This window comes from Monopterus albus, unplaced genomic scaffold (assembly GCF_001952655.1).
Source record: "Monopterus albus unplaced genomic scaffold, M_albus_1.0 scaffold162.1, whole genome shotgun sequence".
In the NCBI taxonomy this organism is placed as follows: Eukaryota; Metazoa; Chordata; class Actinopteri; order Synbranchiformes; family Synbranchidae; genus Monopterus; species Monopterus albus.
The window spans coordinates 455,203-470,947 of NW_018128042.1; the positions used below are offsets into that span (position 1 = coordinate 455,203).

Here is a 15,745-nt window from a genome sequence, read left to right on the forward strand (position 1 = left end):
CCAAGTTCCCATGTTATTCTGTCTTTCTTTATCTCTCTCCATCTCTTGCAAGACCTCACTTGGATTGCATAAGATCCCAGGTGTGCAACGAGACCAGAGTTTTACGAGGTGCAACCGTTCAGCTCATCAATCAGAGAGATGGGTGGCTGATTCGGCACGTAGGTGCTAAGTACATATGTGTGAGCCGGGGCAAGGAGATTGCACAAGAGTGTACCTTCAGTCTCTCTCTCTCTCTCTCACATCAACAGTCACACACACACACACACACACACACAGATGGCGGTTGTTCTTAGCCACCTCGATTGCTCCTCAACCCTGATTTACCTCAGCTGCAGCTTTGAATTTTTCCTGTCTGTGTGGGTGTGCATGTGTGTGTGGTCATGCACCCATTTATGGGGTTGTAGTTCTGGCCTGAGGGCAAGAGGTGAATTAAGGATGAGGGAGGCATAAAAGAGAAAGAGAGAGAGAGAAAGTCAACTCAGTTGGATAAGTTCAGAAAACAGGCCTTTGACAGTAGTTAAAATACATACAGTACATACATACTGTATTTAGAGAGAGAAAGAAAGATTTTAAAAAATTCTGACTCACAATATACAAAATGTTTAATTATTCACTGTTAATGATTGGACATGGATGGTTCACTTGGCCTTGGTTGTTTCAAGAGCTTTTCATTTAGCACACTGTCACACTGTGTGGCCCCCCATCACAGTCCTCATCTCTTTTCAGATGTTCAAGTGTTCCACAAGTTAGCCATACATTTAATACCCCCACCCCCACACTCCTCCACCTCCTGCTCTATCCAACCCACAGGTCATGCCACTTAACTTCAGCCTGCCCCCCTGCTGTAATATGTTCTGATAGGAAGCCTCCAGGGAAGTTGACTTCTCAATGAGAGGTGATACTAAAAGTAATTGTGGCTGAAACCCTGTGACGGGGGGTGTACTTAAAAAAATAGAGCGTGGCACAGGGAGGATGGCATTTGAAATGAGCATAGTGGATATTTGGGGGGGAAGAGGGTGGTAGCACACTGGGTGGGCAGAAAGTACTGCCCTTGGCCTTTTAATCTAATTTGACCTCAGTGGGGGGAAAACAGCAACAGCCTCTTAATTTGTATATTTCTGCAGCTCTTCTGCATATGTCACTGGGATGGTGATTATTTTTCCCCTGTACTTTTTTATTATAGCTGTTTGGTTTTAATTTGAGATGACAAATTTATTTAAACCTGGAGTTAAATGCAGAGTACTTTCTCACTGCATCGCATCTCATTTCTCTAATGATTAAACAGAGACTTGATGACAGTTTCATAAAAACATAAACAAGGTTTCATATCATTAACTTGGGATATGAGTTATTACCTCTGTGACCCCACCCCCCACTTCATTATTCCTGTGTGATAGCTATTTTTAATGAGGGCATGGATGTAGTGCCTGGTGGTTCCAGGTGACACAAAGGAATGCTGTACAGAAGAAATGGCACCGTACTTTCACCATAAAAACAAAAGATGTGATTCCAAACAGAGAGAACAGTCCATCCGCAGACAATTTGAGAAAGTGCTTAAGATTCAGTATTTTACATTTACACTCTCCCTCGATTTTAAAGTGTATTTCTCATAAACCCATTTTCCATTTCAAAGATTAACCTCTTTTTTTTTTTCAGTTTTTTTCTTGAAACCTCCAACTGTGATTCATGTAACAACAGCAAACAGCTCTCGTCTTTTAATATTTTGTTTCTCCCAAAACTGTTTAGAAACAATGATTTGTTCATTCTATTTGAACTGAAATTAAATTTGCATGAAGGTGAGCAAATAGATTCAAAAGACACATGACATCTCACAAAGAAACGGGGCGACAGGGCGAGAATAAGGGAAGGTCTCCTGAAATCTCACCCCTCAGTAAACCTAAATCATTTCTGTTTGTTAATTTTATGCTTTGTGGAGATCTAGGAGTATTCCTTTATAATAAATATGCAGTATACAGTGAGAGAAAATCACTGTGATAGACAAGGATGCAATTACTTCTGTCCCCTAAGATGCAATATATAGTTTACAAAGAGGTCTAGCATATTACATATCACTTTGGAAGTGCGGAATCACTTGCATTTTGCATTTAATGGATAAAATATGATAAATTATGCCCATGTTATCTTTCAGTTGTATGCATAGACAATAACTTGTTGGTGATGGAAATTTAATATGGAGTATTTCAAACTGTTTTTAACAGAAGAAAATAATTTCCCTTCATATTTTATGTAATTCAGCTTTGAATTACATGGAATATTTGGCCATACAAATTCATTTAAGATGTCATAATTCAAAATGAAATCATGTTGTCAATGAAGTCACTTTGGTTCCTGGAAATGTAAAAAAAAAAAAAAAGAAATTAAGTCACACAAATGCAGAAAACTCATTAAGAATTTCTGCAGGAAATAAAACAGGAACATTACGAAACCTTATCATTTCTGTAAAAAAAAAATCCGATCAAACGTTGAACTGTATGTCATAAACCTTCTGCTTAATGCTAGACCAGGAATTTGGAGTATGTAGGCATGTCTTTGTTTAACAGTGACAGGCGTGGATAAGCAGAAGAAAAACAGATTGCTGAAAGGTTAAAGGCAAGTTGAGTCATCAATTTGAATAGTGCGTTTTTAAGGGCCGCGTGTATTTTCCCTGGCTCTGTCCCATGAAATGAATTACAGCCTTTCTCTTGTTAGAGAGAAGGGCCAGGGGCCGTGATTCACACGCGCTGAAATTCAAGTGCCATGTGCATCGTCGAGGTAGACAGTCAGTGAATGGGATCATACTTGGATAGATAAACATTACTCGTTTATGTTCAGATGTCATGAAGAAAGATTGTATGCCCTAAAATAATGGCTAAGCTCCTGCCTAAAGTGACCCAAAGGGACAGTCACTGATTTGTGTGTGTTTGTACACAGTGTGTTTTAGTGCAGTTTTAATAGCATTTGATCTTGAGGGAAGACCGAAAACACTCTTTATTTAGGTTGTATTTAACAGCACATGACACACAGCTGATCACTGGCCTCTTTGAAAAACGCCCACAAATGAGGCTGGTGTGAAATCGACATTTGGACAGGAAAAGTCATTTCCACATCTTCTGATCTCTAATCTTGTGCTGTATGATATGCACACACACACACAATAGACTATCTATCCATTTCAAAGATACCTCGGCATTTCACAAACTTTGTCCCAGCAGGTTTTGAAGTGAGATGCAGAGGGTAGAAACACGTGATCACACACACACTGAATCTGCCTCAGTGCTGAAGGTGGGAGGGCGAGTCTGCAATGAAAGGTTCTGTTGATGAGACGGAGCGATGGGTGAGGGGACAGAGGACATGAGATGTTGACGGAGTGCCGATAAGCTCTACAATAGAGTACAGTGTATGGCATACAGTTTGGCTTTTATAACCATGCACACACAGTCTAGCTAATATATTTATGCACATATACAGTATGTCCACACACACACACACTCAGGTCACACCCAGAAGGAGGGAAACTTTGCTTTATTTATTGTGCTGGCGGACTCCCCTTGTGACTTTCACAGTTGTCATGCTCCTCTTTTCAGCCTTCATTCATCCACTAACCTCAGGGACAGGGGCATGTGATGATGCCTCACACAAACATTGACTGTAATGTACACAGATGGACAGATACAAGTAAAAAGGTAAGAGAGTTGTCAAGTGCTGACATGTTCTTAATGTGGTTTGTTATTTTTGACCATTGTATTGCCAATAATATTGACTATTATTAAGTAGGTGTTGTGTTCTGTGTTTGTCTTAATTATAAGCCATAAGCAAGTTCATTAACAGCATTATTATGAAAGAAATATATCTATTTTGAACTTAAATTTGACCAAAAAGTAATAGAAATATTTATATTCTCCAAAAAAAAAGTGTTGTGTCAACAATAGATCCGTTTTGGATGCACATTACTTTAATAAAATCAGTCATGAATGGCTGAAATGCATCAGTCACTGTAAATAAAGACACAGCGTTCATCAGCAAAGTAGAGTTCATCATTTTAAAAGACCCTCTTACATGTTTAATCCTCACTATGGCACAAAAATAAAATATCACCTTTTGAGGCTTTTATTGCACAAAACCCCTCTCTACTCTACTGTAATGTGATGCCACATTTTCAGTGTTTTCAGTGCATCACTGGTGAGTGTGATACAACATGAACACAAAAATGAAGACTCCCTCTCTCTCTACAGTTTATCTTTTACAGGTCTATAGAGTAGTGCAGCAGCAGTTGGGTTGGTTGTGACCCGAGTGCCTTATGCGATTTTTGTTTTTGATAACTGTACCCAGAAGTGCTATGCACACCACCAGATAATTCAGTTGAATTCAATTCAATTTATTTGTATAGCGCTAATTCATAACAACAATTATCTCAGTGCACTTAATGTAATAAGGTCTAAACCTTACACTACAAAAGAGGAATATGATGAATGCAGTGCAGAAGTGCCGTAAAGTTGCATTGAACAGTAATCTATAAATTTAAGTGCATGTGAAGATGACAAAGCAGTTTAATTTCAATTCTGAAATCCACTTGGTGCAAACTTTAATTGTCATACTGTCATTTTCAAACACACTTTACAGGCCTGAGGAAGCTCAGCAAGTAATAACAATCACACACCCGCCTTCATGCAAACATAGAATAGTGACAGCGTGTCCCTCTGGGAGGAGCGCTGCCATCTCTCGCCGTGGTGGTCATTGGTGCTAAACTCCTGTCAAGTTCAATCTTAGCCACTAAAGTAGAAACCCAGTGGTCGGTTTCAGGGCAGGACAGGCACTCCAAAGGGGTCAAAATGTTGGCGGTCCTTATTTCTTCAATAGTGTCGATGTCACCTCACCACAGAAAACCCACTGAGGCTATTAGCTTGCCAACAATGCAAGGACACTTTGAGCCCAGATGGACTTCACCCTGGCTAAAACTGCAACTATCTTTTGTTTATTTATGTGGTGAGTAATTTTAGTTTTAACAGGTTTGCAGCTGAACATATATTTGAGCCCCAGACAAACGTTTGAGTGTATTTGGCCATTTTGTTCAGTCTAGATGCATTCTGGATTAAAATGTTCAAGGTTGGTGTGCAGAGTAGGAAAAGTTACAACAACTAAGACCTATTCTCACTCACATCTGGGCATGTCAGCATTATTTAAAGATCACAGATGTCAAACAGGTAATCCAGAAGGCTCAGGTAAGTCACACATAGAAAATAGACCAGTATAGGGAGCAGGCATAATAGTGATCAAAATGGCAAACTCATTTCTCAGTTCAGACAAGGGACAGACAGCTGACCAGATCCAGGGAGAAACAAGGTGTCCATACACAGTAGGTAAACAGTTCAAACTAAGTACAGACAGAATCCGAACACATGTGAAATCCAACATACACAGCGGGCAAAATCAGAGTCCAGTGAGGAAACAGGTCAATAAGAGATACTTCTTTGTGAACAATTTGGAAAGTAAGCAATGCCGGCCGCTTGCTTAAGTATTGTTTCTGTTTAATACTGGTAGCTGCTTAAAGTACTTTTCTTCTAGTACACCCACTGTTTAAACTTAGCTCAGCAGAATTTAATGTACCAATGTCCTGTAATTACCACTTATGGCTGCAGAAGGTGCAGTAAAGTAAATTAAAAATTTCCTGGGGATAAGGTGACCACAGTCTACTCTTGCATAGAAACGCTGATGTTTTTGTCTTTCATTTATTTGGTGTGTGGTTCTCCTTTCACGTTGCTGCACTACATACAAATTAAATCAGCTATGTTTCCATTTTTACCATGAGGCTTGACCAGTGTGGCAGTTTTATCCTTAAAGCGTTCAATCATGCACCTCTTTATGCATTCAGAAGTTCACACTTTTCAAACAAGCTTTCCCTGATCAATTCCCATGATGTAAAATGTTCAGTGAGGAATCATTTACTGTTTTGTTTAATGCCATTTCAGATCAGAATGCCTGACATTCCATGCTGTCTTGCAACTGGGGCAAGAAGAAGTAAAATAAAAAAAACAACCTTTGGTGGAAATGCCTTTCCACTCAAACATGGCACATCTCTCCCAGGTGACTGCTTAGCAATGGCAGAGTAACTGAAAACTTGCCCCTGGCGTGTTGTATGTGATTTGTGTGTGTGTGTGCTAGTTATGAGGCATGTGTGCATGCATTAATGTTTTTTCTGTGTCTGAGCATGTGCATCTGCTAGTATAGACAAGCATGCACATGCATGTCGATATTAGCAGTGTTCAGTGCTGTTGGAACAGCATGGACATGTCTTTTTTTACACTGTGTGGACCCTTTTTTAATGCCATTTTTGTGAGGACATTTAAACTGGTCCTCACAACTTCAGAGAGCTTTTTGAGGGTTTTGAGTTCAGGTTAGAATTAGATTTAGTGTTCAGGTAAGGGTTGAGCTTAGACATTCAGCTGTAATATGTAGGGTTAGGGTAAGTGGCTTGGGAATACATTTTGTCACTTCTTCACCCCCACCTAATGACCTGCTCAACTAATGTGAGGTTACGTTAAGTGGTATCAATGTGTAGGATCAGACCACTTTAATGAGCAGGAGTGGTACCAGATGCAATACTTGACACTGGTATTGATACTGGGACATTCCTAGTTGGGAGTTAACCTTTTTTCCCCCACATTAGAATCAATTAATAACATTTTTAATACCACTCTTCCTACCCTCTAATTTTTGCTCTTTCACTAGAGGGGCCAAATCTCGTCAGCATTTCCAGCCCTGTGAGCTAATTTGACAGCTCACGGGGGTGATGCTGATTCCACTTCGTGGAGACAGGTACCCTAGGGCTAGCCAGCTGGATCGCAGCGGATGCTTACAAATTTGGCTTTAGCTTCATGCTGGGTGTCATCTGTCTCTTTGGTCTGGCGCAGGATAATTTTTGTGTACGTGTGTGTGCGTGTGTGTGTGTATGTCTGCTCTGACATCATGTGCCTGAGCATTTTGTGCCTGGTAGGCCTTGTCTGTCCAGGTTGGCCATCAAACACAGCCAGCATGGCCCTAATCTGACAAGACACTGCTCCAAACATGCCACAACAGCCAAAGAAGTGTATGTGTGTCTCTGTGTATTTGTACAAGTCTGTGTTGAAATGTGTGTGCATGTGTGTGTGATCTGAGGCTAGAACCCCTTTTTCCCTACTTCGTCCCTTTCTCCTCTGTTCTGTTCCAATATCAGTCGAAACACACAAGCACACATGTACACACAAACTGAAGAAAAATGTCAAAAGCCATCAAGTGGAGCACAGTTGATGTTTCCCCTCCACCTCGCAGTCTCAACTCCACCTCTGCCTATGTTGTAGCATTTGTACATGTGTTATTTAAAAGCATTTGTATGTTTGAAATGCCACAGCCAAGGAAAACATGTTTGGCCACCATAAACACAGAAATATTTTTGTCCAGTGCTCCCTCCACCCCACATCTCTTACTCTGAATGTGATCACTTTGCAGGACTCTTCAACAGGTTCTGCTTTGCTGTGAAAGATAAAAGATCTTTCCTTGCCTGAAAGGCCCAGGATGATGAATACATGTGTTGATTTTGAGGCTGTGAGCCATGTACCACCACTGTGTCTTCCCATAAGACCTTGGGACAGAGTGACGGCGGGATAGTGCCGCTGTACACAGTGACTTGTAAAGTGCCACTAAGGACCTTAAGTATGTTTATCTGGTTCTTTACCTCCTGGTGTGCTCCATTTTTCATTTTTTTACTGTTTACTTTTCACTCTGTTTTCTGCCTTCTCCCCCACCTCTTCTCCATGGTGGACAGCTTTAAAGCATGCCGCCTCCAGCAGGAGAGGGACAAGAGAGTGGTGGTGTCAGCACAAACGACCTGCTTGCTGCCCGGGGACTGAGAGAAAGAGACTGTAAATGAAATAAGAAACTGGGTTTGAGAGAGATGGGCAGAGCTGGGTGGGTTGCTGGTCGTCTCCTATCACCTCTCTTCCCCTCCAGCCTAGAGGGCTTGCCATCCAGAGGGCAACACCACCCTCCTTCCCTTTCCCATCCCCACCCCCCACCTGTTCAGAGACAGCATGCAGTGAGTGGCATTCAGCATGTTGTAAACACAAACCAGCAACCCCGTGGCCCTCCGCCTGGACCTTGGTGTCAAGACCCAGCCAAGCTCAGAGCAATACAGAAAATTTGAGAAAGAGAGTGAATGTAGAGCAGCAAAATGCAGAATAATTATACCCAGTGGGAAATGCGAGGGCTGCCATTACAGGGGAGGTGTGGCTGGGCTGGGAAGGAGAGACACACAGAGAGGCAAGAGCATCACTGGAGTGAGGTTGCAGGGCCAGTGAGCATTTTATGTAAACCAAACTCACAGACCTCCCACTGCGCTGCTGAGTACCATTTATGGGAAGTGCTGCAGGAGAACATCTGGCCACTGCGGTTGCTTCAGAAAATGTTTAGACCCCTTCCCTTTTTGCACACTTTACTGTGCTGTAGACTTAATTTTAAATGGAGATGGAATGCCATTTTCCCATTAGTACTAATCCCCTGTAGCAACAATTACAGCTTTGAGTCTTCTTGGTTAAATCTCTCTACAAGCTCTACACACCTGGATTTGGTCAGTTTATGCCATTCTTCCTGGCCAATCCTCTCAAGCCCTGTCAGAGTGGATATGAAGTATATATGAACTGCCATCTTCAGCTCTCGCTGTAGATGTTCTATGGGGTTTACTCACAAAAGAGTGGTTCTTAAGCGATTTTTCCAAAGTCTTTGTGGTTATACAAACAACCACATTGTTTAGACAGATATCCTATGTGATTCTTTCCAGGTTCTTTATTCTTTGGAGATCTGCTATTTGTAGCATATGGAATAAAAAAGCTCCCAACAAACATATTGAGTACTTAATTTATTTACTTGTCTTATATCTCTCAGCAGATGTACTGTAGTTTATAGAGAATATAAAACATCAAATTAAATAATTCAATATTGAATTTGCCATTGACTCTGACAAATGATGCACAGAGGCCTCTGCTCTTTTCTACCTGGTGAGTCCTATTTTAAATTAACACATTTTAACATATGGAATTATATAGTATGTGTTAAAGCAAAACTATGTAGGTAGGTTGGTAGGTAGGTAGAACTTTATTGATCCCACAGTGGGGAAATTCCAGTGTTCCAGCTTAGCAGTAAAGGACAAAACAACACGACACCATAAGAATAAACACCCCACACATATCTTGAGAAAACAAGATCCAGGTACCTGAAAAACCAAACAAAAATATAGTATTTCAGAGACAATCAAGAACAAGAACAGACCTCCCACAGTTTGTCCCTGAGACACAAGTCAAAAAAGATACCTAAGAACAAGACAAAAAAGAATAGTATTGAGAGGAATCAAGAAAACAACCAGGAAATCAAGAACAATCAAATATTACTCTCACAATTAACTCCACAATGGGGGAAAGAAACCTGTGTTTCAGCCATAAGGATCTCTGAGGAACTACTCAAAAATACCTAAATCAGGGCAATGTACAGTATTTGAGAGAGATCAGGAACAAAATATTACCCATGAGCCTATTTACAATGCATTTCACACCCAGGAGCTGAATATTGCACCTCAGTAGATTATTACATAGTCCCTGATAATTTCATCTATCTTATCACTGCAGTGATGTGTTGTACAATCTCATGGCTGTGGGGAGGAATGACCTGCGGTAATGCTCGTTCTTATACTGGGGATGTAACAGTCTCATGCTGAAAGAACTGTTCAGAGCCACCACTGTGTTGTGCAGGGGATGGGAGGGGTTATACATGATGGGTTTTAGTTTCACCAGCATCCTTCTGTCCGCCACCTCCTCGATGGAATCCAGGGGGCAGCCCAGGACAGACCCAGCTCTCTTGACCAGCTTGTTTAGTCAAGTTTCATATTTAAAATTCCTCAAAGTAGACAGTTTACCTTGATGACAGCTTTTCAAACTAATTTCAATAATTTCTTGCCATCTTAATGCATTCGGGCAGCTGTCAACCACTAATGTATGTACAGTTTAAAGTGTTATGATGTCTGTTGGCCGCTAGGGGGCATCTGCACCGATACACGTCGTCAAGAGCTCAAACTAAAATAAGTGAAGAAGAACCACTTCCTGTTCAAATCCAAATAAGCTAGAAACATACAGTAGCTTCAGAAGATGTGAAACCATGTATAACACGTCTTCAATATTTAACCTATCAGTGTTTTGTCAGAGGTGTGCATGAACTTGGAAAGTCTTGCTGGCGTTTCATTAGATGGCAGAATGATATTTTCATCTACTGAGCTAGTGGTACGTTAGCTGACTTGCCTTGGAGAAACAGGTGTGCATATGAGGCTGCATACAATTAAGTGCAATGTAAATAGAGTGCAGTAGATAAAAGCAAAGAAAAATGTACACAACTACGCTATGTACATCTTTTACTACTATATTTAAAAATCAAATTTTTATCACTAATATACAAACAATAAAACATTATTATTGTTAATATTTTACTATTGTGGGAGTAAACAGGTGTTCCTGAACTGATTAATTGCCTTCTCTAGTGAGACGCAGACCACAACCTCTGGCCCTTCAGGCAGCAGAAAGGTACTGTAAAATTATGACTGTGTGCTGGAACCAGTTTATTTATTTGGAGTATAGTTAGCTCAAGATGACTCAAAATTGATGTTTATGTCCAGAACAGAGCAAATACATAACGCTCAAATCCCCTGTAAACGATTGTATATGTAGATTGTTGTTATTAGTGGCACAGCTGTATTTTCTACTGGAGCCAGAGGGCAGTTGTACCCTAGAGTTTGAATGATCCAGAGAATAATTCTTTGGGTCCGTTTTGTTCTTTGATCCCTGTTAATGAAGTCAGCTGACTGTACAAATTCTGTACATATGTGATTTACATTTGCATGTTGATGCCTGTCTGTGTCTGTGGTTCAGTTCCCCCTGCAGCCGTCCATCTGGGTTACAGTGAAGAGATGCTCACCATCCATGTCATGTGTTCAGGATGACTTTTACAGATGCTGAGCATCAGGGACAGGTATGAAATTCAGCTGTGTAAACCAGTACTTCTTCTGTGTATTTCATTGTAATTATTCGAAGATGGAACTGTGTAGGGGGTTGTCAAACTCTCACCATGCTTATAAAAGGGTGCAATCCCTCTACACTTTATGGGTTTTTTGAGAGGAGGAGAGTTTTTGCAGGTGTTATTGCTGTAGTTTAATTGATTGACAGCCAGAGAGAGTGAGGTTTAGATAGGATTCACGTAAGATTAGGTAAACCAGCATACAGTTATACACTCACATTGGCACGTAGACATTCATATACAAAACCACATGCAATGGGTTTCACCTTCTTCTTCTCTGATTTCCTGCAGGTGCAACTCAAAGAGTTCAAAATGAAACGGTTCAAGCAACAGTGGAGGTTCAGCGTTATTTGGCTGAGCCCTACCTCTTCAGAGGACAAGATCCATGAAAATACTAGAACTCAAGGGCAGCGGTTTATCCTAATCTTTACAAGCTAGCCAAAAGATATCTTCATATGCCAGCAACTTCTGTGCCATGTGAAAGGGTCTTGTCCAAAGCTGGAGAGGTAGTAACAAAGAAGAGGAACAGACTTCAGTTGAAATGATCTTGTTTTTAAATAAAAATCTCTGAACCCCCCAAATCCCATTCCCAGCTTCACCAGCATTTTGTACAACTATTGCCATAACAGTCCCTAGTTGCACAAGCATTTCCAAATTTTGTTACAGATTTTTGTTTTGTAAATATATTTTTGCATTTCTATCCATTTTTCATAGGCATATCTTTATTACACACAGTATTTTAAGATGGCATAAGTAATTAATGTCTTTAAAAGACAAAACAGTCAAACATTTCAAGATGCACATAGAACCTTTATTGTTAAACATACATAACAGTGCCTTACGGTTTCATGACACCTTGCCCTCTATTGTTCCATGCAACTATTCTGTCAAAGGTTGTCCGTCAGGTAAGTGAGTGTAGTGTAGTGTAGTGTAGTGTGTGTGTGTGTGTGTGTGTGTGTGTGTGTGTGTGTGTGCTGCAGCAGAGAGATGTGTGTATGCAGTCAGTGACAGAGCTGCTCTGTCACACAAGATAAACACGGTTTATACTTACAACACATATCTTTTCCTGGTCAGCCTACTACATGTCTATGGAAAGCTAAGTTAATCAAATTATTCTGATTACCATTTTAGGGGTGTTAGGTATTTTTAGTCAGATAGATATTGGATAGATACTTTATGTATTAGAAATGTTTAGTGGAGATAGGATGTCTAGTTAGACTGTTAAATGCTTAGTCATGCTTATGAGTTTCTACAGGGTACATCTGGTCAAGGATAACTAGAGAGAAGAGTTGATGACTGTCAGCAGACAGGATGTTTAATATTATTATTATGACGTGTAGAACTGTAGCCTTAGCCATAATATGTTCTTATGTTTAAGTCACGACATGTTACTAGAGGTCGTGAGAATGTTTTTAGTTACACACCACTTAATCAACAGACACACACACACATTGATTTGCTTCATGTTTTGACTACTGCTATGACCAGCTGCAAAGCTGGTAACAGAGACATTTCGGTTGACGTTTTTGTGTAGTATGGGGCTAGATTACACTGCATGCAGTTTGGAGGTGCAAGATACCTGAGCGTGTAATGTTAATTTTACCTGTGATCCTTTGAATAAATCAGCACTGTTTTGAAGTTACTTGGACTGCCTCGTCTCTCAGAGTTAGCAATGGTAACAAGAACTGGCCAACGAAACAACTTGGTGCCGTTTGACCCGTGAGCCAGCTGAACTCTTCAGACGACCGGTACATTTTCCCAAGCAATGGTCCCGGAACAACAGCGGTTATCCTGTGCCAGGCTGAGCTGGGAATCCAATATGCGGTCCTGATCTGACTGGTTTTCCTCGATGAGAGTGTGACCCCCTGGTTTCAGTCAAAGTTATGAGCAGTCCCATACATCAACGGGCCGGCCAGAAACTATAGGTAAGCGGAACCTTTGGTTTATACATAAACTCCGCACATTGAATTAATTCTAAATTAAAGCTGATGTGTGGGCTGCCCACTCTCAACATTCTAAATTGGTTCCTAAACAGTAAGGTTAAAGAAACACAGTTTTTTTTTCAGTTTTTGAAGGCTGTGCTGGTTTGTTCTTAGTCACATGTACAGTTAACAGAAGCACATAGTCTCATTTGAGGGGAAGTAAATGAGTGCCGTTGATCACAGAATTTGATGCCAATAAGGGACGTAAAATTCACATTTTATAGGTGGATTTCTGCTACGTAGTAGCAGTTGTTTCCTCAATTTTCCCCTTTCCTTTTAATTTCCCTCCGGCTGGAGCAGAGGCAGAGACTCCTCTCAACCAAACAAATGACTCTCTGATACAGACAATAGGTTCATTGTGAGAATTCGTTGTGGAGTTAATGTGCCTTGTACAGCAGTGTAATGACTCTGCGTGGGGGTGACTGCCTGTCCTGTTGAGATAAAACGGTGGAATTGATTGGGAATTAACCCCCAGAAATTGCGCGCAGCAGGGGTTAGCCTGCTGTAGAAGTTTCGCATTTTGATCAGTTTCCACCGGGCCAAGAGTCTCTCATACACGAACAGCGTCGTGAGAGGCATATTAATTTTTCATTATGGCTGACTGTGATGTGATTCAGGACTGGAAAAATTGCAAATCGGGCACACTGGGTGCTATCTTGTATCAATCGTTGAACAAATGGCTTGGCACACAGAGTTTAAACCAACATTGTAGTGAAAAAAGATTATTTTTTAAGTTGGTGTGAGTGTATGTGTGAAAGAGGTATGTTTGGGTCCTATGACGAGGCGCCACCAGCAGATGGGGCTGTAAAACTCTTTATTAAACAGGCTGCTCGCTTGACTTCAAAGGCACGTTTTGACTCTGCGTGGGGGTGACTGCCTGTCCTGTTGAGATAAAACGGTGGAATTGATTGGGAATTAAACCCCAGAAATTGCGACGTCTGTTTTTGGGCGAGTTTGAAAAAAATCCAGAGAACCACATCAAGTGTTGAAGCAGCGCATGTCTCTGATACTTCTTCCAGTGACGCATGGGGACACACACCCTCTGCCCCTCCTCCTCCCGCACAAGCTGCAGAGGAAGACAAAGAGGAGGCAGATTTTCAAAATAATGCTCATCACCAAATGCCATTATGTGCTTTTGCCGATACTGAACAAAGTGGTTCATCATTAGTTGTGATCAAAGGAGGTATTTTACGAACGGCAAGTGTTCCCGGTAAGGAGGAAGACTGGACTAGCGCGCAGCAGTACTTAGATGGCGTAATTGCAGAATTTGGGGCACAGACTGCCCCGCGCAGTGAGGAGCCAGGCACTTCCAGTCAGGGTAGTGCAGTTGGCTCAGACGTTATGAAGAATTTGCTGAAAGCGTATAATCTTTCGGTGAAAACTCAGACTTCCAGTGTTTGTACTGCTTCTGCTAAAGGGAATAAAAAACATGGTTGTCACAGGGCAGTGCATGTTGTGTCTGAAAGTGATAGCTCAAGTGACGACTGGAGTAAGAGAAAATGTCCCTATACTGCCTCTTTAAAATGCAGGAGCAAACGCAGAGAAAATATACATGCATGTCTGGAGAAACCTGCGACTCAGATGCCGCTACTCCAAACTCACACCACAGGGTGGCGTTTCCGTGACGTACGTGCCGTTTTCTCTCCAAGATACGTCACTAATTAAAAGCCAGCTTCCGCCATTAGACAAGGGCGGGGCCCGATGGATCAAGGCATTTTTGAGTGCATGCGCTGGCTGTGTGCCAGCTCTGGGTGATTTCAGACGTATCTTCACAGCCTGTAATTCTCTCAGTATGCTACAGGAAGTTGAAGTCTTGGCCAATACAGACAGAGATGACGACTCAGTTCCACTTCACGCGGTAATTCATGTGCTCTGGCCTGTGATCAGGATGAAATATGCGCTACAGGCTCAGAGTGTTAAGCTGTCTCATATTCCCATGCAGACAGGGGAGACAGGAAGTCAGTATATCTTAAGAGTGCGTGAACTGTGGCATAATTACAGCGGTGAGGACCCAGGCCTGGTTCAGAGTGTTGGTGTGTTGTTTCGTAGCACTGTTGAGTCTTCTCTCTCTGTAAGAATGCAGTGGTTAAAACAGGTGACTGGCTTAAATGCTCTGCCCTATGAACAGTGGGCAGCCCATATTATTCAGTATATTGATAATGACAAAGAAGATAGAGAAAAAGATGAAAGGGAACTCTCATCCTTACAAGCACAGCTGACAAAAGCACAACTTAAAGAGATGAGAGATACAGTTAACAGAAATAAAGCTGCTGAAAACCAGATGCTTTCAGTGGGCACTATACAACAGTATGCAGAGCCCTCTGCCGTGGTACACAACGCACACACACCTGTACCTGGACAGCCACACCCCTATTCATTTCACTCACAACCCATGAGTAGTGGCTTTCAGAGCCGTGGCAGATCAAGAGCACGTGGTCGAGGTTCCAGGGGTTACAGGAGAAATTTTGTGAGAGATGACAGATGTCTTATTTGTCACGAAAGAGGACACTGGGCGCGTAACTGCCCAGTGCTTTATCAGCAGGCGCAAGGACAAGCAGGATCATAACCTGCTCAGGCGACAAATGTACTACCATATACACCTCCAGCTCAACATCAGGCACCTGGATTCAATCAGATGCCCCAGCAATAGGGCTGCCGAAAGTCTATAACAGGTGACT

At 41.6% G+C, this 15,745-nt stretch overlaps 1 protein-coding gene across 1 annotated transcript in view; it reads right to left on the bottom strand.

Annotated features, from left to right (window-relative positions):
* Positions 1-14,042: 14,042 nt before the first annotated feature.
* Positions 14,043-15,745, bottom strand: part of LOC109968786 (NACHT, LRR and PYD domains-containing protein 12-like) — a 32,782-nt gene continuing 31,079 nt past the window's right edge. The window contains exon 14 of the transcript XR_002276175.1: positions 14,043-14,133. The gene's annotated coding sequence lies outside the window, so the exon portion shown is untranslated. The remainder of the gene's footprint in view (positions 14,134-15,745) is intronic.